General features: G+C 44.8%; 1 protein-coding gene across 6 annotated transcripts in view; it reads right to left on the bottom strand.

Moving 5' to 3' along the window:
- Nucleotides 1-22197, bottom strand: part of LOC144768578 (sulfotransferase 1 family member D1-like) — a 284580-nt gene that overhangs the window by 232747 nt on the left and 29636 nt on the right. Inside the window, exons 2-3 of one of the 6 annotated variants that reach the window (XM_078652365.1) lie at nt 19958-20024; nt 19713-19763 (exon numbers count right to left, since the gene is read on the bottom strand). The exons of 3 other annotated variants lie outside the window; for them this stretch is intronic. The gene's annotated coding sequence lies outside the window, so the exon portion shown is untranslated. Of the gene's footprint in view, nt 1-14421; nt 14443-19712; nt 19764-19957; nt 20025-22197 lie in introns of those variants that run through there. 2 more of the 6 variants (XM_078652364.1, XM_078652366.1) reach the window with 2 other exon arrangements.

Genomic DNA, 22197 nt, shown 5'->3' with positions numbered 1-22197 from the left:
GGGGTAGGCAGACGAGTCACCCCATCCTGAATTTCCCTGGGTGTCTAGTTTTCAAAAATGTATAGGTTTGCTAGGTTTCCTTAGGTGCTGGCAGAGCTACGGCGCAAAAACAAAAGGTAGTCTTTTTGTCCGAATCGTGCAAAATTTCACTGGGAAATTGAGGTGCGACCATGCTGCGTTTTGCGCTGTTTCATGTCGCAGCCACTATGCCTACCCACGCAAGTGAGGTACCATTTTTTTCGGGAGACCTGGGGGCACGCTGGGTGGGTGGAAATTTGTTGATCCACGCAGATTCCAGAACTTTCCACCACAGAAATGTGAGGAAAATGTGTTTTTTTGGTCACATTTTTATGTTTGTAAGGGATTCTGGGTAACAAAACCTGGGGGTAGGCAGACGAGTCACCCCATCCTTATTTGCCCTGGGTGTCTAGTTTTCAGAAATGTATAGGTTTGCTAGTTTTCCCTAGGTGCTGGCAGAGCTACGGCGCAAAAACAAAAGGTAGTCTTTTTGTCCGAATTGTGCAAAATTTCACTGGGAAATTGAGGTGCGACCATGCTGCGTTTTGCGCTGTTTCATGTCGCAGCCACTATGCCTACCCACGCAAGTGAGGTACCATTTTTTTCGGGAGACCTGGGGGCACGCTGGGTGGGTGGAAATTTGTTGATCCACGCAGATTCCAGAACTTTCCACCACAGAAATGTGAGGAAAATGTGTTTTTATGGTCAAATTTTTATGTTTGTAAGGGATTCTGGGTAACAAAACCTGGGGGTAGGCAGACGAGTCACCCCATCCTGAATTGCCCTGGGTGTCTAGTTTTCAGAAATGTATAGGTTTGCTAGTTTTGCCTAGGTGCTGGCAGAGCTATGGCGTAAAAACAAAAGGTAGTCTTTTTGTCCGAATCGTGCTAAATTTCACTGGGAAATTGAGGTGCGACCATGCTGCGTTTTGCGCGGTTTCATGTCGCAGCCACTATGCCTACCCACGCAAGTGAGGTACCATTTTTTTCGGGAGACCTGGGGGCACGCTGGGTGGGTGGAAATTTGTTGATCCACGCAGATTCCAGAACTTTCCACCACAGAAATGTGAGGAAAATGTGTTTTTTTGGTCAAAATTTTATGTTTGTAAGGGATTCTGGGTAACAAAACCTGGGGGTAGGCAGACGAGTCACCCCATCCTGAATTGCCCTGGGTGTCTAGTTCTCAGAAATGTATAGGTTTGCTAGGTTTCCCTAGGTGCTGGCAGAGCTACGGCGCAAAAACAAAAGGTAGTCTTTTTGTCTGAATCGTGCTAAATTTCACTGGGAAATTGAGGTGCGATCATGCTGCGTTTTGCGCTGTTTCATGTCGCAGCCACTATGCCTACCCACGCAAGTGAGGTACCATTTTTTCGGGAGACCTGGGGGCACACTGGATGGATGGAAATTTGTTGATCCACGCAGATTCCAGAACTTTCCACCACAGAAATCTGAGGAAAATGTGTTTTTTTGGTCAAATTTTTTTGTTTGAAAGGGATTCTGGGTAACAAAACCTGGGGGTAGGCAGACGAGTCACCCCATCCTGAATTGCCCTGGGTGTCTAGTTTTCAGAAATGTATAGGTTTGCTAGGTTTCCCTAGGTGCTGGCAGAGCTACGGCGTAAAAACAAAAGGTAGTCTTTTTGTCCGAATCGTGCTAAATTTCACTGGGAAATTGAGGTGCGACCATGCTGCGTTTTGCGCTGTTTCATGTCGCAGCCACTATGCCTACCCACGCAAGTGAGGTACCATTTTTTTCGGGAGACCTGGGGGCACACTGGGTGCATGGAAATTTGTTGATCCACGCAGATTCCAGAACTTTCCACCACAGAAATGTGAGGAAAATGTGTTTTTTTGGTCAAATTTTTTTGTTTGAAAGGGATTCTGGGTAACAAAACCTGGGGGTAGGCAGACGAGTCACCCCATCCTGAATTGCCCTGGGTGTCTAGTTTTCAGAAATGTATAGGTTTGCTAGGTTTCCCTAGGTGCTGGCAGAGCTACGGCGCAAAAACAAAAGGTAGTCTTTTTGTCCGAATCGTGCAAAATTTCACTGGGAAATTGAGGTGCGACCATGCTGCGTTTTGCGCTGTTTCATGTCGCAGCCACTATGCCTACCCACGCAAGTGAGGTACCATTTTTTTCGGGAGACCTGGGGGCACACTGGGTGGATGGAAATTTGTTGATCCACGCAGATTCCAGAACTTTCCACCACAGAAATGTGAGGAAAATGTGTTTTTTTGGTTAAATTATTTTGTTTGAAAGGGATTCTGGGTAACAAAACCTGGGGGTAGGCAGACGCGTCACCCCATCCTGAATTGCCCTGGGTGTCTAGTTTTCAGAAATGTATAGGTTTGCTAGGTTTCCCTAGGTGCTGGCAGAGCTACGGCGCAAAAACAAAAGGTAGTCTTTTTGTCCGAATCGTGCTAAATTTCACTGGGAAATTGAGGTGCGACCATGCTGCGTTTTGCGCTGTTTCATGTCGCAGCCACTATGCCTACCCACGCAAGTGAGGTACCATTTTTTTCGGGAGACCTGGGGGCACACTGGATGGATGGAAATTTGTTGATCCACGCAGATTCCAGAACTTTCCACCACAGAAATGTGAGGAAAATGTGTTTTTTTGGTCCAATATTTTTGTTTGAAAGGGATTCTGGGTAACAAAACCTGGGGGTAGGCAGACGAGTCACCCCATCCTGAATTGCCCTGGGTGTCTAGTTTTCAGAAATGTATAGGTTCGCTAGGTTTCCCTAGGTGCTGGCAGAGCTACGGCGCAAAAACAAAAGGTAGTCTTTTTGTCCAAATCGTGCAAAATTTCACTGGGAAATTGAGGTGCGACCATGCTGCGTTTTGCGCTGTTTCATGTCGCAGCCACTATGCCTACCCACGCAAGTGGGGTACCGTTTTTTTCGGGAGACCTGGGGGCAGGCTGGGTGGGTGGAAATTTGTTGATCCACGCAGATTCCAGAACTTTCCACCACAGAAATGTGAGGAAAATGTGTTTTTTTGGTCAAATTTTTTTGTTTGAAAGGGATTCTGGGTAACAAAACCTGGGGGTAGGCAGACGAGTCACCCCATCCTGAATTGCCCTGGTTGTCTAGTTCTCAAAAATGTATAGGGTTGCTAGGTTTCCCTAGGTGCTGGCAGAGCTACGGCGCAAAAACAAAAGGTAGTCTTTTTGTCCGAATCGTGCTAAATTTCACTGGGAAATTGAGATGCGACCATGCTGCGTTTTGCGCGGTTTCATGTCGCAGCCACTATGCCTACCCACGCAAGTGAGGTACCATTTTTTTCGGGAGACCTAGGGGCACGCTGGGTGGGTGGAAATTTGTTGATCCACGCAGATTCCAGAACTTTCCACCACAGAAATGTGAGGAAAATGTGTTTTTTTGGTCAAATATTTATGTTTGCAAGGGATTCTGGGTAACAAAACCTGGGGGTAGGCAGACGAGTCACCCCATCCTGAATTGCCCTGGGTGTCTAGTTTTCAAAAATGTATAGGTTTGCTAGGTTTCCCTAGGTGCTGGTTGAGCTACGGCTCAAAAACAAAAGGTAGTCTCTTTGTCCAATGAGCTTAAGATTTCACTGGGAAATTGAGGAGCGACCACGTTGCATTTTGTGCCGTTTCCCGTCGTAGGCACAAGGCCGACCCACACAAGTGAGGTACCATTGTTTTCGGGAGACCTGGGGGCACGCTGGGTGGGTGGAAATTTGTTGATCCACGCAGATTCCAGAACTTTCCACCACAGAAATGTGAGGAAAATGTGGTTTTTTTGTCAAAATCTGAGCTTTGCAAGGGATTCTGGGTAACAAAACCTGGTGGTAGGCAGTCGAGTCATCCCATCCTGAATTCCCCTGGGTGTCTACTTTTCAAAAATGTATAGGTTTGCTAGGTTTCCCTAGGTGCCGGAAGAACTAGGGTGCAAAAACTACAGGTAGGCACTTTGCCAAAAAAGGGTCAATTTGTAACTGCAAAATTTAGGTGTGACCACGTTGCATTTTGCGCCGTTTCCTGTCGCAGGCACAAGGCCGACCCACACAAGTGAGGTACCGTTTTTATCGGGACACTTGGGGTAATTCAGATTTGTAAATCAACTGTTATTACCAATTGAGCTTTCTTGCATTTCTCCCTTTGAATGAAAGATATTGTGTAGAAAAAAAAACTTTATGAAAAATGACCAATAATTCTCATGCTAGTATGAGTATTCCCAACTTTGAAAATGTGCAATTATATACTGTTTCTGAACTCTATAATTTGTACCCAATTCATACATACATAGGTGTCTTTCATGCAGATTATTCCATGTGTAAATTTTCCAAGACAAAGTGCACTATACCCAGTAAATGAAAAAATACCATTGCAAGTTGCTGCTCAGTTTTTGGATCTGGGTTCGTCGGGTTCTTGGTGAAACTACAAGTCCCATATATCCCCACAACCAGGAAGGTCTAACGGATGTAACGGTATATTGCTTTCCAAGAGCTGTCAAAATTAGAGAAAGTTATAGGTGAAAACGTTGAGACAAAAGGCCGTTGTTTTCAACAAATTTTCAAATATTCCAATATCTAACTGTTAGTTTCTATAACGAAACCTTCATGGATTTAGACAAATGACCCCTTTCTGAATTCAGAATTTTGTCTATTTTTCGGAAATGTAAAGCTTTCCAGGATCCATTATTGCTTTCAAACTCATTTCTACCATTAACTGGAAGGAGGTGGAAAGCTCTAAAAATAGCAAAAATAGGCTATGTCCCAGAAAAATGCCAAAACTGAGTGAAAAATTTCGGTTCTCTGACAAAACACTGTCATTCCCTAAAAGCTGAGAAAATGGAGAATTCAGCCCCACAAACCCTTTTTTGATACCATATTCAGGGAAAAAGCCAGAGGCTTTCATTTGCAGCCCGTTTTTCTCATTTTTCTGAAAAAAACAAAAAAAACACTATATTTTGGTTAATTTCTGGGCCCCCTCCAAGGGAATCCACAAACCCTGGGCGCCTTTAGAATCCCCATGATGTTGGAAGAAAAGGACGCAAATTTGGCGCGGATCCCTTATGTGGTCAAAAAGTTACAAGGGCCTAAGCGCGCACTACCCCAAAACACCAAAAAAAGCCTTAGCACAGAAGGGGGAAAAGGCCTAGCAGCGAAGGGGTTAAATAAACTGTGTTGGGTGATGTATGAGTGCTCAGGCTTGTTCTCACAGAAATTGTGTTTTGTACAGTGCACATCTAGAACACATGTTTTTGAAGGTGCCCTCTTATGTGATGATGAATAAAGGAGGCTCAGGGAAATAACGGTTTGGCTAGGATCACACAATTTGGTCAAGAATGGATGCGAGGATTGATCCCAGGATTTCTAGTTTCACATTGTGCAATTTAGCAACTAGATGGGTGTCTCATTCTCCTGCATTGCATTACATATTAATGCTTTATCTTTCATAATTTGACTGTTTTAGCACACGAGAAAGGAGCTCATGGAAACCTATATATGCATGAGTTTATAAGGGAGTTTCCAAAGAATAATAGAAGGTTACCTCTATGACTGGACTGCTAATTTTGAAATGGTTGGTGTGCAAACTGCTGGCAGTTCTAAAAAATACTCCTTTCTCTTTTGTCAAATGCGTTACTATTTTTCAAGAATTTGTATCTTTGAAAGTACATCGCAAAAGAATGACAAGAAATTAAAATGTACCAAGTTACATTGGAGAAATAAGTGTTGGACAAATTGCAACAAGTAAATAGCCAGCCTTTCTATTACAATGATGTCAAGGCATTTGTGTGGTAATAGGGAATTTCTTAATCTTCAACTATTATAATATGCTTGGTATTCAAGTACCTGTATTGAAGCCTGGCCTGCTAGAATTCGAGGGTTTGCAGTTAGGTCCAGACTTCGCTCTTACTTTCTAATAACTCTCCACATGCTCTGTATACACTCAGAAGCAATCCGTTGTATCATGGTGACTGTTTGCAAATAGATATGATGTAATCTAGGGCTTGTAGGCTACCTCCAGAAGCAACAAATTAGGCCCGCAGTGCAGGGGCGGCTCCTACACTATGGCGGAGGAGCGTCGCCCCACTGCTTCTCGCAGTGCGAGAAGCAGAAACATAAAATGGTGCTAACTTTCAGTTATTACCATTCTACGTTTGGTTGCGGGTGGGCGGGGCTGCTCTGCGAGCAGGGCAGGGGAGGAGTGGTGTGCCCACTCAAGAATGCGTAAAGACTGTTTAGGCGGCCCTCTGGGGTCACCCAAACCAGTCATGCACACTCTGTCCTTCTCCATGCTGAATAATATTAAATGAAATCCCAGCGTGACACCCCGCCAGCCCCCTCCAGCCCCCGCCCCCCCAGTCATGCCGGCCGTGACTGCTGCAGTGGCCCACCTGAAAGGACCCTTGGCACACCCAAATAAAAATTCCTGGAGCCAGGCCTGCTGTCACACATGAAGTCTTCAAATGTTATGCGTGATGCGGAATGCCATAGTAAAAAGCCTCATGTGGAACACAAACATGACCAGTCACCACCAGACCACATGCCCCCACTGGAAGAACCAGATGACAAACTGGGAACACCATGTGAGCCCAAATCCCAAAGAACCAAAAAAGATACGCAAACGACCAGAAAGTGGCACCAAGGAAACCATGTCCAACAACTGTGAGAAGTTAGCCTGGCATATGATGTCCACTATTCTAATGGGCACCTTGCACCAGTCTAATCGTCCCTTATTGATGGTGGTTGTAATGTCAACCTTATAGACAAGCTATTCCACAATACAGAATCTCTAGTGAAGGTGAGCGTGCGCTCCTACTGATAGTACAAGACCTGATCAAGAAAGATGTTGTAGAAGAGACTAGAGGTAATGTCTGTAATAGTCCTGTACTGCCTATTCTGAAACGAACTGACCCTACAAAACCTCCAGTATATAGGTTCGTAATTGATCTTAGGGAGGTCAATAAAATTGTGATCCCACAGTTTCCTGTGGTGCCAGACATTACTGCATTGTTAACGTTGATTCCTGCTACAGCAGCATGGTTTTCAGTTGTCGACTTGAAAAATGCCTTTTTCAGCATTCCGATAGCCGAGGAAAGCAGAGATATTTTCGGTTTCTCCCTAAGAGGACGAAGTTTTAGATTTAAACGCGCTCCACAAGGTTATTGTGAAAGTCCATCCATTTACAGTCAAGCATTAAAAAGCCAGTTAGATTCCTTCGTACTTCCTCGTGGTTCTGCTTTAGTACAGTATGTCGATGATCTTCTAGTGGCTGCCGATGACAAGGAAACTTGCAAAACAGCTACGATTTCTTTATTGCATCACTTGTCAGATTTGAATCACAAGGTGTCACCTTCAAAAATGCAATACTGCTGCCAAGAAGTGACCTACCTAGGTCATCTCTTGTCAAAGGAGGGAAGGAAGCTGACCCCAGAGAGAATAAAAGCAATTACACAGATGAACGTTCCTAGCACACAGAGAGAAGTACGTGCCTTTTTAGGTATTACCTCATATTGTAGGCAATGGATCCCAAATTTTTCCCTTTTAGCAAAACCATTGGTAGCCTTGACTGGGAAAGGTGTCCCGAGTCCGGTACCATGGTCTGCTGAATGTCAGCAGAGTTTTTCTGAGTTACGAAATGCATTGTGTTCAGCACCTGTATTGGGTACACCCGACTACAGTAAGCCATTTACGCTCTATGTCCACGAGAGAGAAGGTTGTGCATTGAGTGTTTTGACGCAGAAATTTGGTGATAAACAACGCCCTTGTGCGTATTTTTCATCAACGTTAGATCCGGTAGCTAGAGCATTGCCTAGTTGCTTGAGAGCTACAGCCGCAGCTGCAGCTTCCATTCGACAATCTGCTGGTTTAGTAATGAACAACATGCTAGTAGTTATGGTTCCTCATGCTGTGGATACACTCATGAACCGAACCAAGACGCAACACCTTACCAGTGCTAGATTATCAGGCTATGAACTGACACTATTAGCTAGTCATATTCAGATCAAAAGATGCAATGTATTGAATCCAGCAACATTGTTGCCGACTAGTCAAGAGTCGAGTGATTCCGAACCACACGACTGTTGTTTCAGAACTGAGGAAGAAACAAAAGGACGAATCGACCTAAAAGACACTCCATTGTCAGAACCAGATGGCACGTTGTATGTTGACGGGTCTTGCTTCAAATTGGAGAATGGTGATGTGACTGCTGCTTATGCAGTAACGACTTTGAGTACGATTGTGGAGACTGCAAGAGTGAGTCAGAATTCTGCCCAGGCTGCAGAATTGATCGCGCTAACAAGAGCGTGCGTTTTAGCTAAGGGAAAGAGAGTGAATGTGTTCACAGATAGTCAGTACGCGTTCGGCGTGGCCCATAGTTTTGGCCGTTTGTGGAAAGAGAGAGGTTTCATTACGTCCCATGGGACTAAGATTCAACATGGTCAGCTAGTTAATGACTTGTTGGAATCTCTAACCTTACCGACTGAAGTTGCGATTGTGAAATGCAGTGCTCATAAAGCAATCACGGATGATGTTGGTCGTGGGAATGCTTTTGCTGATGAGATTGCAAAACAGACAGCTAGAAATATGATGAGTAGAATGTATGTTGCAACGTCTGCAAGATGGATTTCTGAGTCTGGAATGTGTGAAGACACAGTGGAAAGCGTGAAAGAAATTCAGAAAGAGGCGACTGAGGAGGAAAAACGTGCATGGAGAGAGAGCACGGGTAAATTGGACTCGAGTGGGTGTTGGATTGACTTGTCGGAACAACAGCGTTGGATGTTGCCTGATGCGTATGTGCTTGCAGTAGTAACGATGGCGCATGGATCAGCGCACATCAGTTCAAAAGGGATTTGTAAGATGTTGGCTCCGGTCTGGAAGAATGACGGGATTAGTAAGTGTGCAGAGAGAGTGGTGAGAAATTGTATGGTATGCTTGATGCATAATCCTGGCAAGGGAATCCCCACACCTGCAGGTCACTTCGCTCCTCCTTCCTGCCCTTTTGAAGTGATCCAGCTAGACTTCATTCACATGGACCGTTGTAATAACCTGAAATACGTCCTAGTGGTAGTTTGTGCTTTTTCCAGATGGATCGAAGCATACCCACTAAAGGACAATACTGCCTTATCCACTGCCAAAATTCTCCTTAAAGAATACTTCCCCAGATACGGAATGCCACGGATTGTATGGTCAGATAACGGAAGTGAGTTCGTAGGGAAAGTTATGCAGAGTGTGTGTGCCGGCCTAGGGATTAGGCAAAAATTCCATAGTGCAAATCATCCCCAGTCCGCGGGTTTAGTCGAGGGTTACAATGGCACCCTTAAACTGAAACTCGCTAAGATACAAGCATCCACGGGTTTGTCCTGGCCAGACGCATTGCCTTTGGCTTTGCTATCAACAAGAGCAACTGTACATTCTAGAGTAGGGCTTAGTCCCTACGAAATAGTTTTCGGTCGTCCTGCAAATGTTTGGGGGGTACCTAGACCGAAAGAATTTAAGCAGCTGGAATACCCAATGTTAATTGATTACCTTTTCGACTTGACTGCTAAATTAAGTCTTATTCACCAACAGGTTTTCGATGCATTGCCAAAGCCATCAGAGAGTCCAGGCCATCAGCTGAAACCGGGTGATCAGGTGGTCATCCGAAATTTTGCAAGAACGAAAAATCTTCAGCCCAGATTTATTGGCCCGTTCCAAGTCCTGCTAGCAACGAGAACTGCTATTCGTGTGTCCGGAAGAAGAAATTGGATCCATACAACACACGCTAAACGTGTGCCTCTGCCACTTCCTTACGACAACTGGGTAAAGAAAGGAATCGGTGCCTCTGAAACGGAACAAGTCCCCAGGTTCATACCTTTCAGCGATGCAGAACTGATCACGGATTCACCAAAGTCTGACTCTCCTCCTGAAACTGCTCTTTTGAACCCTAAACATTTGTCATCCACACCCAATGAACATTTGCCATCTGTACCAAAAGAACATTTGCCATCTGCGAACGTGAACATTGCAACGTCAGCTGAAAATACATTGTTTCCAGATCAGACAGCTCCTGCAAAACTGAGATACAACTTACGTTCTTGCAATATGGACAAATAAAGCAGGAAACTGCCTATTTTCAGATTTGAATTTGCTATAACATTGCCTCCAGCCAGGAAGTTTGCTAATACTTTGTATTGTTTCTTTTTGTTTTAAAATTGCCTTGCCGTCTGGGTAGCCGTAGGGTCGTGGCTGTGTGCCTAGTTGAATCTGCGGGGGTCCGACACAAGGTCGACCTTTCTGTTAGTTCTGGGAACTCCCAGGGCTGATAGAGGCATTTTCATCTACGTACACATCATCAGTGGTCGCGAACGGTCGTAGAAGATGGAGCTTCCTGAGCTACAACGAGAAAATGTAATTTATGTTCGCAGAAATAGACTGTACAGAATACTTCACAGCAAATGCTTTCTAATACAATGTGCAGTTACATTTTTAATTGTTTTAATAACGTTGGTGGGTGGAATCATCTTTTGCATACATTTGATTTTTATGCCAGTAACTACAGTGCCTCCCCTTAATCCTGTTACTTCTACAGTTTCTTCTATGCATTCTTTTCACTCATTTCCTGAACACGAACAAGCTCGACGCTCAGAATTTATGAACAATACATTTGTACAGCTCTTGCATCAACACCAACTGATAGTTAATACTACAGACTGCTGGGTGTGTGGGTTGATACCTCACACTATGGATAAAGGCATTCCCTATCTAGTCTTGCCTTTTAGCTATAATGGATCATTTCAGGCCTTTCAGACCATTTTTTCATACGCCCTTGAGACCTATCCTCCGCGTCCACCACGGTCCACTAAATACAACTCAGCCAACAAAGCTTTAGTCCAGGGAATTATTGATATGATTAAAGACGTCAATAATACTCCATCTTATCCTAAAGATGAATTGCTGGTGTATTTGACTTGGAACTCTACAGAGTACCGCCTTAGTTTGGGAGAAAGCAAGCGTAAAAGCTCCACTTCAGTTTGGGTCGTGCCTCACCGAGGTCAGGTGTGTTTGCAAGGAAATGGGAGAAATCCGAGAGCTCAGCTAGGGAGCAGCGAGTGCGTTGAGACTTACGTATTTCCGTCTGACTCCTCCCCTGCCTTTCTGACTGCTAGGGGTACCTACTTCATTTGTCAGGACAGAGCATATACATGGCTGCCTGCTGACTTTTCAGGTTCGTGTTATATTGCTCGATTGTTACCTCCGACATACACTGCTCCTTCAGATTTTCACAAATCCAGAGTAGCAAGAGGTGTCTTCAGCAAGGAAGATACCGCTGGTCAAGAAGCTGGAGACTTTTTCAAAGGTTTCCTTCCGTTTTGGGGGCCTATGGCCAATAGTAGAAATCTACGCCAACTAACACGGGTAGTTGAATCTACTATTACAGAAACTGCTGGTGCCCTTAGTAACTTAACAGCTGAGCTTCAGGCGGATCGTCTCATGACGTTGCAGAACCGTATGGTTCTAGATGTAATACTTGCAGATCGAGGTGGGGTATGCAGAGTGATCCAATCGAGCTGCTGTGTCTTTATTCCTAATAATGCTCCAACAGTCTATGAAGCAATCTCTAAGTTACATAAGATTTCCGACTCTATACACATAGATAAGGGAAACTGGTCCTTCATGGAGTGGTTTTGGACTCTGGTATCAGCATGGGGATGGAAGGTTCTAATGGTTATTGGTGTCATCCTAGTATTTCTGTTCTCGTGCTGTCTTATTATCCAGTGTGGTCCCGCTCTGTGTAGTCTCTGTGCTGCAACCTGTTTCAGAAAACCACCTGCATTTGGAGAAAAGGCACGAGGCAGGATGATGACACAACGACATGTCGCTGACCTAATGAGCATAGAAATGGACTCTGACTCTGATATAGACTGAGTAATTGCCTAAGTAAGGGCAAAAGGAGGGTCTGAGGTTCCGTGATCATTTTTGCTCATGTTTGTAACATTGTCGTAAATACATAATTTTGGTATCAGTGAACCGCAAATGGTCCATTTAGTATATCCTGGTATTTTCGCTATGCTACGAGCAAGAGCACTCCTGTTACCAACACATTTGTGATTTACCCATGGCATCCATCTTAGATCACGGAAGCCATTTTGTATTCCTTGCCCTCACATAGTCAATGGACACACACTGACCTCTTTTTCATTAAGGACACGTAGGCTTTAACCGGCAATTCACCTTGCTAGTGACACGTGCACCTTAGGCCAGCAACGCTGTGGCAGCATGACTCGGCAAGAACTGCCTCCCCAGCCTGAGGCCAGTCCTGCTATACTGGTTCTTGTGTTCGTTGGCCTGATCATGATTAAGCGGCCGAAGCTGGTAACCGTGCCCATTTACGACCCACAAACATTTCTTATCCTGTCTTTCTATCTTCCACACCTGGCTCTACTCCTTTCCTTCTGGGCCTTTATTAGGGGGAGGTAACGAAATTTACGATGAGGCGGTCCGGGTCTTGAATGAAGAATTGACATGGGATTATGATGGACTAGTGGGAACCCCTCATTCGTAATGTTTTGACATCAGATACTGTTGACGATTCCTGTGCAACGCCAAATATTTATTGTTTAAGACACGAATGTTTAGAACTGTGGTAACATGTAAAGAATTTGCCTGAAGCCCAATATTTAGTATATAAGGAGCAATCCTCTTTGTACAAATCGAACAGGCTCCTAGATACTGCCCATGTGTAGTTTCTGTGACTTCTGTGTCCCTGCAGTAATAAACCTTTGGTCTTTGACGCCACCATCGAGAAGCCCGTGTTTCTGTTTGTTTGTGTACCAAGACAGGTTGAACTCCGGAGTCTTCGGGTGTTGTCCCTGACACCTCTGGACGGACCAAAAAAGTCCAGAACTCCACAATGGATCTAGCTGACTGCGGTGTCGGTATCCGGAGTGGACCCAAAAAACCTTGGCAACCGCAACCCACGCAGGATGTCAAGATTGGCTCTGTTGCAGACCAGCAAGGTCTGTGGTGCTTCTCCTTTGAAGGGAAGCTGGAGCAAGCCTTGAGCAACCAGGAAACCAGCTTAATTCAAAAGAAAAGTATTCAGGGGGCTCACTAGTCAATGGACAAGGAACCGGGAAGACGCATCAAGCTTAAATGCAAGAGCGAGCCCCACGTGGCACTCGTGGAGTGTGGAGGGCTTACCTTCAGTGCAAATAGCGCTCGGGTCTGGGGCTTCTTGTAACCCAATGCACAACTGCGAGGGTACCTTGGTAGTTGAGCAGTTAGCAAAATGCAGGATGTCCAGGGTGTCTGGTCCCACATCTCTCGTGTCTGTCACGGGTCTCAGCTTTGCTGTGGATGTGGGTTAGAGTTAGAGAAATTTGAGAGTTCAGTTTCTGTGTCACTGAGTCTTCGGGTTCCAGCGGGAGCGTCGACAAAGCAGACCAGCAAGTTAATGGTGGTTCCTGTTTGCACAGGGTGGTCACTCCTTGACCACAAGGGAGATGTCTTCAGTCTTCTAGTCGGTATAGAATGTCGAAGGTCCAAGAGTTCTGTATCAAAGTTTCTTTCCAGGATAATCTAAAGTCTTGGGGACACAGCTCCTATACTTATACTAAGGATTGGGGCTGGATTGCCTGCCTAGGTCCCTCCTATGGGTGGACCTGAGAAGGGGGTGAAGCTCTGTTTAACTCTAACAGTGTAAAGCAGATACATACATGTCTTTTCCCTCTAGAAGGGTGGAATGCTACCCCCGCCGCCGGAATTGGCGGGGGGGAGGTAGTATTCCAAAGTGTTTGAAACCTTACACGACATGTTTTGATAAAGCCAAACCAAAGTTAGCATTATCCGCGAGGATTATAATGCACTTAAGAGTATATGGTATGACTATATCATAGAACAGCTATAAGGAGATGGGTCCGAAAGCTGCAGAGGGGCTCAGCTCATGCTAGGGCACCCTCTCACATAAAACCAAGCACTCTGCCTCCAGGACTGTCAAGGCCTACCATAGGAGTGGCTTATAGGTGTACATGTGTCTATATGTAAAGGTAGATATATGTATACTATATCTAAGTAAGGGGTGATTACACCACCTTACCCAAGCTGAGTGATCAGCCTGTGGTGTCAGTTTAGAGGGCCAGCCAGGGGTGGCATAATACATGCTGCAGCCCCTGGTAGGCCTTGGATGCACCTATGCCCTGGGTACCTATGGTACACTATACAGGGGCTCACAGAGGTGACCCAATACCCAATCTGGTATGTACCTAAAGTGCATGGTATCAATTTAGAGAGTGAACAGCTGGGCTGTGGGTCTGATTAGCAGGCCTACAGCCACATTAAAGTAAAAAAACCAGAGAATCACAGCAAAAAATGGGGGAGACCATAGGAAGCAGACCCTACTCTCCTACACAACACCCCCCCCCCCAAAAAAAACACAGGGACATTAAACTAACCTTTACCAGTTGAGTCTTCATGTTCTAAGTGGAAATATCTGGAGAGTCCATCTGCATTGGCATGGTCAGTCCCAGGTCTATGTTCCACTGTAAATCCATCCCCTGTAGAAAAATGGACCATTTAAGCAGTTTGGATGTTCACCCTTCATCTGATTTAGCCACAAGTGGGGCTTATGGTCTGTCTGAATCCTGTAGTGAGTACCAAACAAGTATGGCCTCAGCTTCTTCAGTGTCCAAACCACAGCAAAGGCCTCCCTCTCAATAAGCTGACCAATGTGTCTCTCTAGGGGTCGGCCTTCTGCTAATAAAAGCTACTGGCTGGTCTTGACCATCTTTATTCAGTTGTGAAAGAACAGCACCTACACCCAACTCAGAAGCATCTGTTCGAACAATGAATTCTTTGGAGTAGTCTGGACATTGCAGAATAGGAGCAGTGCACATGACCTGCTTCAGGTCATCAAATGCCTTTTGACAGCCTACTGTCCACTGAACTTTCTTTGGCATTTTCTTGGAAGTTAAGTTAATAAGGGGTGTCACAATGGACCCATATCCCTTGACAAATTTTCTGTAGTACCCAGTCAGGCCCAAGAAAGCTCTGACCTGTGTCTGGGTGGTGGGAGCAATCCAGTCCTTTATGGTCTGGATCTTGCTCTCCAATGGTTGAACCTGACCTCCACCAACAAGGTGGCCCAGGTATTCAACCTTGCTATGCCCTATCTGGCACTTGGTAGCCTTGATAGTTAGGCCTACCTTCTGCAGGGCCTCCAAAACATTTGTCAAGTGGATCAGGTGATCTTCCCAAGTGGAGCTAAAGACAGCAATATCATCTAGATAAGCTGCACAGTAGTCATTCAGACCTGAGAGGACTTGGTTCACAAACCTTTGGAATGTGGCAGGTGCATTTTTCAGACCAAAGGGCATTACCACAAATTGATAATGTCCTCCTGGGGTTGAAAATGCTGTTTTGGCTTTTGCATCACCAGCTAGTTTGATCTGCCAGTAGCCAGCTGTCAAATCAAATGTACTCAAAAACTTGGCAGTTGCCAATCTGTCAATGAGTTCATCTGCCCTTGGTATTGGGTGGGCATCTGTCCTAGGGACAGCATTGAGGCCTCTGTAATCCATGCAAAACCTCATCTCTCTCTTACCATCTTGGGTGTGAGGTTTAGGCACCAGGACAACTGGACTGGGCCAAGGGCTCTCTGAGGGCTCAATGACTCCCAACTCCAACATCTTTTGGACCTCTGTTCTGATACAGCCCCTGACATGATCAGGTTGCCTGTAAATCTTACTTTTAACAGGCAGACTGTCCCCAGTGTCCACTTCATGAGTGCACCAGGTAGTCTGACTTGGAGTCAGAGAAAACATATGTCTGTAGAACTGAAGAACTTGTCTGCAGTCCTGCTGCTGTTGGTCAGTAAGCCTGCCTGCCAGGGCTACACCATCAACTGAACCATCATCAGGGTTCTGAGAAAGCAGGCCCTCCTCCTCTCCCTCATCTGTAGCCATGAGCAATCCCATGTCTACCCTGTCAACATATGGTTTGAATCTGTTGACATGAAGAACCCTGTAGGGGCTCCTGGGAGTTCCAAGATCAACCACGTAGGTTACCTCTCCCTTTTGCTCAACAATAGTGTAGGGTCCAGACCATTTGTCTTGGAGAGCTGGTGGAGATACTGGCTCCAACACCCACACTTCATGTCCTGGCTGGTAAATAGTCAGCACATCCTTTTGGTCATGCCAGGCCTTTTGCAATTCCTGACTAGCCTCAAGGTTTTTGGATGCCTTTTTCATGTTCTCAGCCATCCTGGAGAGGAGACCAAGTACGTAGTCCACAATGTCTTGCTTGGGAGGTTTGAGAGGTAACTCCCATCCCTCCTTCACCAGACAAAGGGGTCCTCTTACAGGATGCCCAAACAGAAGTTCAAAAGGGCTGTAGCCAACCCCCTTCTGTGGGACCTCTCTGTAAGCAAACAAAGGGCAGGGCAGCAGGATGTCCCATCTTCGCCTAAGCTTTTCAGGTAAACCCTTGATCATGCCCTTTAAGGTCTAGTTGAATTTCTCCACCAGACCATTGCACTGTGGATGATAGGGTGTGGTGAACTTGTGGTTCACTCAACACTCCTTCCACATAGCAGTCAAATATCCAGACATAAAGTTTGCACCTCTGTCTGAGACAACCTCCTTCGGAAAACCCACTCTTGAGAAAACTCCCAGGAGGGCTCTTGCCACAACAGGTGTTTTTGTGGTCCTTAGGGGAATCGCTTCTGGGTATCTGGTGGCATGATCAACTACCACCAGAATAAACCTGTGCCCAGAGGCTGTTTGGGGATCCATTGGTCCAACAATGTCAATCCCTACTCTTTCAAAGGGAACCCCCACCAAGGTAGTGGTATTAGGGGGGCCTTTGTGGTGCCACCTGATTTGCCACTGGCTTGGCAGGTGACACAGGAGCGACAAAACTCCTTTGTGTCTTCCGACATCTGGGGCAGGTGAAAGTGAGGGACACGCCTGTCCCAAGTCTTGTTCTGGCCAAGATGTCCTGCAAGGGGAATATCATGGGCTAGTGTGAGAAGGAAGCCCCTGAATGCCAAAGGTATGGCCAAACTCCTGGAAGCACCAGGCTTGGGGTCTCTAGCCTCTGAATACAGGAGCCCATCATCCCAATAGACTTTGTGGGTCCCACTAGCATTCCCAGCAGCCTCAGCAGCAGCCTCAGCAGCAGCTTGCTGTCTGAGGGGTTCAAGAGAAGGGCAGTCCAATTGCACCTGCCTCAGATCTGCCCTGGAGGGTCCCCCTGTCCCAAGAAACTCAACCTGATCAGGCTCAAGCTCTTCTAGGACAGTTTCCTCCTGGGTCTCTCAATCAGCTTCCTGAGAAGGCTGATCCTCTTCCTGAGGCACTGCCTTAACCTTACTGCTTCTCCTCCTGGTAGGCAACTGGTCCATTATTTCAGGATCCAGGACCTGTTCAGTGTTGCAATTTTTGACTGTGACCTGGTCATAGCAAGGACATTTGCTGATATACCTAACATCTCTGCATGAGTCCTATACTCCACTTCAGACCAGACTGAAGAATCTAGGTCATTGCCAAGCAAACATTCTACGGCGAGGTCTGAACTAACAACAACTCTTTTGAGGCCAGTTACCCCTCCCCAGGAGAAATTAACAATTGCCATACTATGGGTGGTAGTGACATTGCTTGCATTGGTCACTAGGTAATTGTCACCTAGTATGATCTGTCCAGGGTCCACGAAGCTGGGTGTCACCATTGTGACACTAGCACATGTGTCCCTGTAGGCCTGAGCCACTTTGTTATTAATTAAAGGAGTCTGTCTGTACTTGCCCACATTACTGGGGCTCTGAGAAAAGGACATAGCCATGTCCACATCACAATAATAACAATACGGTGGGAGAGGGCCCAAGGGAATTTAGAGACCAAGCAAAGAACCGTTCCCTCACATGAATTTCTAACACAAGAGTGTTAATGGGTCTGAAGACAAAATGCCTATAGTGATTAGAGCACCTGAAACAAACACTATGATGTCATCAACCAAAAGATAAATATCCAGACCCAATAAAGATCAGAAAAGGATACCCATCAGTCACCACACGGAACCGCCCTTCATCATTTGGGATTCCTTATTGACCATATTCCTGACAACCTACCGGCGATGTGAAAGGACAAGATGGAACATCCTCCATCGACCAAGTTAGGTGCCTGTGTGGTCTTGGTACTAATAATCAGTACTTTACTGGTGGGAGACAGAGGGAAGTGACTGATGTAGCAGTGCAAAAAAGAAAATTGTGAATAACTGTGTATTAAAATTGGGTGAGGGAGTACTGTGAAATTTTATTCTGGTGATGCTCACTCCTCCAATATTAAAAAAAGCAGTGGCAGTTTGTAAGAAATAACTGCCTGAATGTAATAAAAGGTCTAAACTACCCTGTCTTCAGAAAAAGCCAATGGCTGGTATGAGTACTACTGGAAGTGGTCTGGGTATGGGGGTCTTCTATACATCAATTACCATATGTTGTGCATGTACCTACTAAGTCACACAGTTTTATACCATTTAGATGAACTTGTCAATACACTCAAATATATCACGCAACAGAGTTGTGTCTTGTTAAAAGATTACTCATAAAAGATTTATTGACCTCCCACTAGGGTTACAATCTAACATATATCACAAAAGTTAAAAAGAATTTTTAAGAAAACTCATACATGATTATACATTTATAAAACAAGTCAAAATTTGATCAAAGAAACAGTCGACGCAGCGTTTCGGTGTTATTTCTCTTTTACACCTTCTTCAGGACTTTACATTTTGACTCCATTATTTCTGTTTGATCGATATTACGCAGTCCCACTGTGTGGATATCTTGCATCAAGGGTTCGAATCTCTTGTGAATCAAAAGTGGCCTCCCTGCTCCTCCGTGCCGGCGTCTTCCTGGGGATTCTTCTAATCCCCAGGAAGACGCCGGCACGGAGGAGCAGGGAGGCCACTTTTGATTCACAAGAGATTCGAACCCTTGATGCAAGATATCCACACAGTGGGACTGCGTAATATCGATCAAACGGAAAAACTCCATTTCAAACCGGCAACAAAATACAATAAGGTGGTGTAACAAAAGCCAGTGAAGGTTTATTTTGACTGATGGTGGCTCCTCCGTGCATAGAGAATACAAAGATACTCAGATACAGAGTGTAACTAAAGGAAACTGAAAAAACCTGAGCAGCCTGCAGATTCATGTGGGATTCTTTCGAAATGTCCAATTTTTTAACAAAATACTTACTTAACTTTTGTGATATATGTTAGATTGTAACCCTAGTGGGAGGTCAATAAATCTTTTATGAGTAATCTTTTAACAAGACACAACTCTGTTGCGTGATATATTTGAGTGTATTGACAAGTTCATCTAAATGGTATAAAACTGTGTGACTTAGTAGGTACATGCACAACATATGGTAATTGATGTATAGAAGACCCCCATACCCAGACCACTTCCAGTAGTACTCATACCAGCCATTGGCTTTTTCTGAAGACAGGGTAGTTTTGACATTTTTCACTGTTTGAACCCCTCACCCTGTACAAAAACAGGGGTACCTCCAAACTCTTTTACGTTATGTAATAAAAGGTCAACATGTTTCAGCAAATGTATTGGACAACTGAGTCCTTGCTTTCTTCAGGACCTAAAGATTGCTTATGCTACTGCAATGTGAAAAAGAAAGATATAAAAGGTGACTCCACGAAAAATAAGAAATCAAAATGTGACAAGAGACGAGATCACCTGATATCCTAGGTGTCTTCTTCTCATCTTGTCTGTGGGCTGTACGTACCACTAGTGAAAGGAGAAGATACACAGTGCAGAAACAGGTGGTTAGCATCTCACAAGTAAAGGCAAAGGAGAGTGCAAGAAGATAGCTGTACACTCTGTTTCTAATCAGTATAACAATCTCAATAGTGGCGCTTATATAGTTGTTAACATAATGTATATGAGCTCTTATTCCAAAAGTAATAAAAACTCCATCTTACCAGTATCGAAAGAGTTAAAGACCTCACCCCACCTGGCAGCGGCTCAGGAATTGAGGGAAGCACCGCTCTAGTAAAAATGGAGCAGATAAACAACAATATGTAAAAACGCTCCCTTGAAAATAAACAGTAATTACTTAATGAATGAAAATGGAAGAAATAAATGAAAATGGAAGAAATTAACAATGGGGACTAGATGTAACGCAGGTATCCCGTATTTAGTACACGGTTATTAAATGTGTTTGAATTACAACACCGCAAAACCACAAAACAAACAAGAAAAAATATATCAGATTATTGAACAGCACAAACACGCTGAACAAAGCTTTTGATCCTCGTGTTTGGTAAATTAGAGAGGCTCGTGGGTAAAGAGCCTGGCTCTAAAAATAAACGGTAGCAAAGGCACACCGCAAGCATGATGAGCTAGTATCCCACAAACAGCCATGTTTGTAGCCATAGCGTAAATCCCAAAGGGTAATGAGCTTACCTGTCCGTCGGTACTTCTCTGCCGGCATCCAAGCCGACTGGGGAGGTACCGAAACGGGAAGTAAGCCTCGTTTAAATGTTAAGCAGTGATTAGTTGTTTGGAGTCACGTGGGCGTACTCTATGCATGTATATTCGTTGATGAAATGACGCTGCTCTGTGCTTAGCCTTGAGTGGAGGCCCTGAAGCAGGTAATCACAAGAGGTACCCACCTGTTTGTTTACATCATGATGTCAGGCAGAGAGTGGAGACCGATGCATAATAAGTTAGATCAAGAAATCGGACCAATCCATCTAATTTCGCAGAGATGCGTATGGTATCTCAGATCGGCTTAAGAGTCGCCACTATGTTTATCACGTGGGGAGGTCTTGCGCTATAATAAATAGCTAGAGTCACGTGATAGCAACATGGCCCGCCTCTTGCAACTTTATTGTAAACATTGCTCGTTTATACGATACACTGCTAGGGCGAATGTCACTTAAAACCTTTTTAGTACTGAAAACTTTATTGAAAAATGCGTTTAGGTATTTAAGGCAATCAGCAAAAGAAGGGGGGGAAGTCTGCAGTCATGGTTGAAGCCGTAAATATCAAGCCTCTATCTGGTCTCTGAGATTCAGGCCTCTCTTGAAAGAGAATAATGGGGTCTGGATTGAAGAATGGCCAGAGTTCAAAATTGGCCAATATTTCCTGACCACCTTTTGTATTCTGTTGGAAAGAGTGCCAAAAGTGTTGACAAATGTGAGTCTCTCTAGTTTTGGTTTGGGTACTGATGGTTCCAGAAGTGCTAGACGGTTGTTGTTTTTGGCACGTTTCAGCGAGCGACGGACTAGTCTAGGTGGATATTTTCTTAGACAGAGTTGGTCATGTAGTGATGCTGCATGTTCCTTAAATCTGATTTCAGTGGAGCAATTTCTCTGTACTCTTAGAAACTGCCTATAAGGCAAGTTGTCCCTGAGGGATTTAGGATGGTGACTGTCAAAGCAGAGCAGGGAGTTTCTCGTCATGGGTTTTCTATAAAGTTCTGATTGGAGACCTTCTGGGGTAACAAAGATCATCAGATCTAGGAAGGCGAGTTTGGTTTTGTCCGCTTCTACTGTAAATCGAAGTAAATCATTTCTATTGTTTAGCCAACTAAGAAAGTCCATTAACCTCTCGTTTGTCCCCCGCCACACCACCAAAATATCGTCAATGAATCTTTTCCATAATTTAATGGAGCTACGGAAAGGATTGGAGGTGGTAAGGATATATTCTTGTTTGAAGTAGTAAACATAAAGATTAGCTAGGCTGGGAGCAAAGATGCTTCCCATACTGGTAACTGATGTCTGGAGGTACACTGTATCTTCGAATTTAAAAAAGTTTTGGTTCAAGGCCAAGGTGGCACAGGCCATAATAAAATTCACTGGCGTAATACTCTCGAAATCTCGAGCCCGTAGTAAGGAAGACACCACTTCCAATGTCTCGTCCTGCGGGATAGATGTATACAGTGACTCCACGTCAAAGGACACAAGAAGGTCACTGGTTGCATTGAATTCAATGTCGGGTAGAAGTCGTAGGACATCTGTGGTATCTTTAAGGAATGTGGGCATTTCTTGTACCATAGGGCTTAGGAAATGATCGACAAAGGTGGATAGACTTGAGAAGTAACTGTGCCCCGACAGGACTCATTGTGATCAATACTCCTAGACTATTCTTAAAAGACAAGGAGTTCCTAAAAAACTGGTCTCTCATTGCATGGCGGTGTACTAGAGACTGGCTCATT

Source organism: Lissotriton helveticus, chromosome 7, assembly GCF_964261635.1.
Source record: "Lissotriton helveticus chromosome 7, aLisHel1.1, whole genome shotgun sequence".
NCBI classification, from domain to species: domain Eukaryota; kingdom Metazoa; phylum Chordata; class Amphibia; order Caudata; family Salamandridae; genus Lissotriton; species Lissotriton helveticus.
This window is presented reverse-complemented; position numbering and strand designations above follow the sequence as displayed.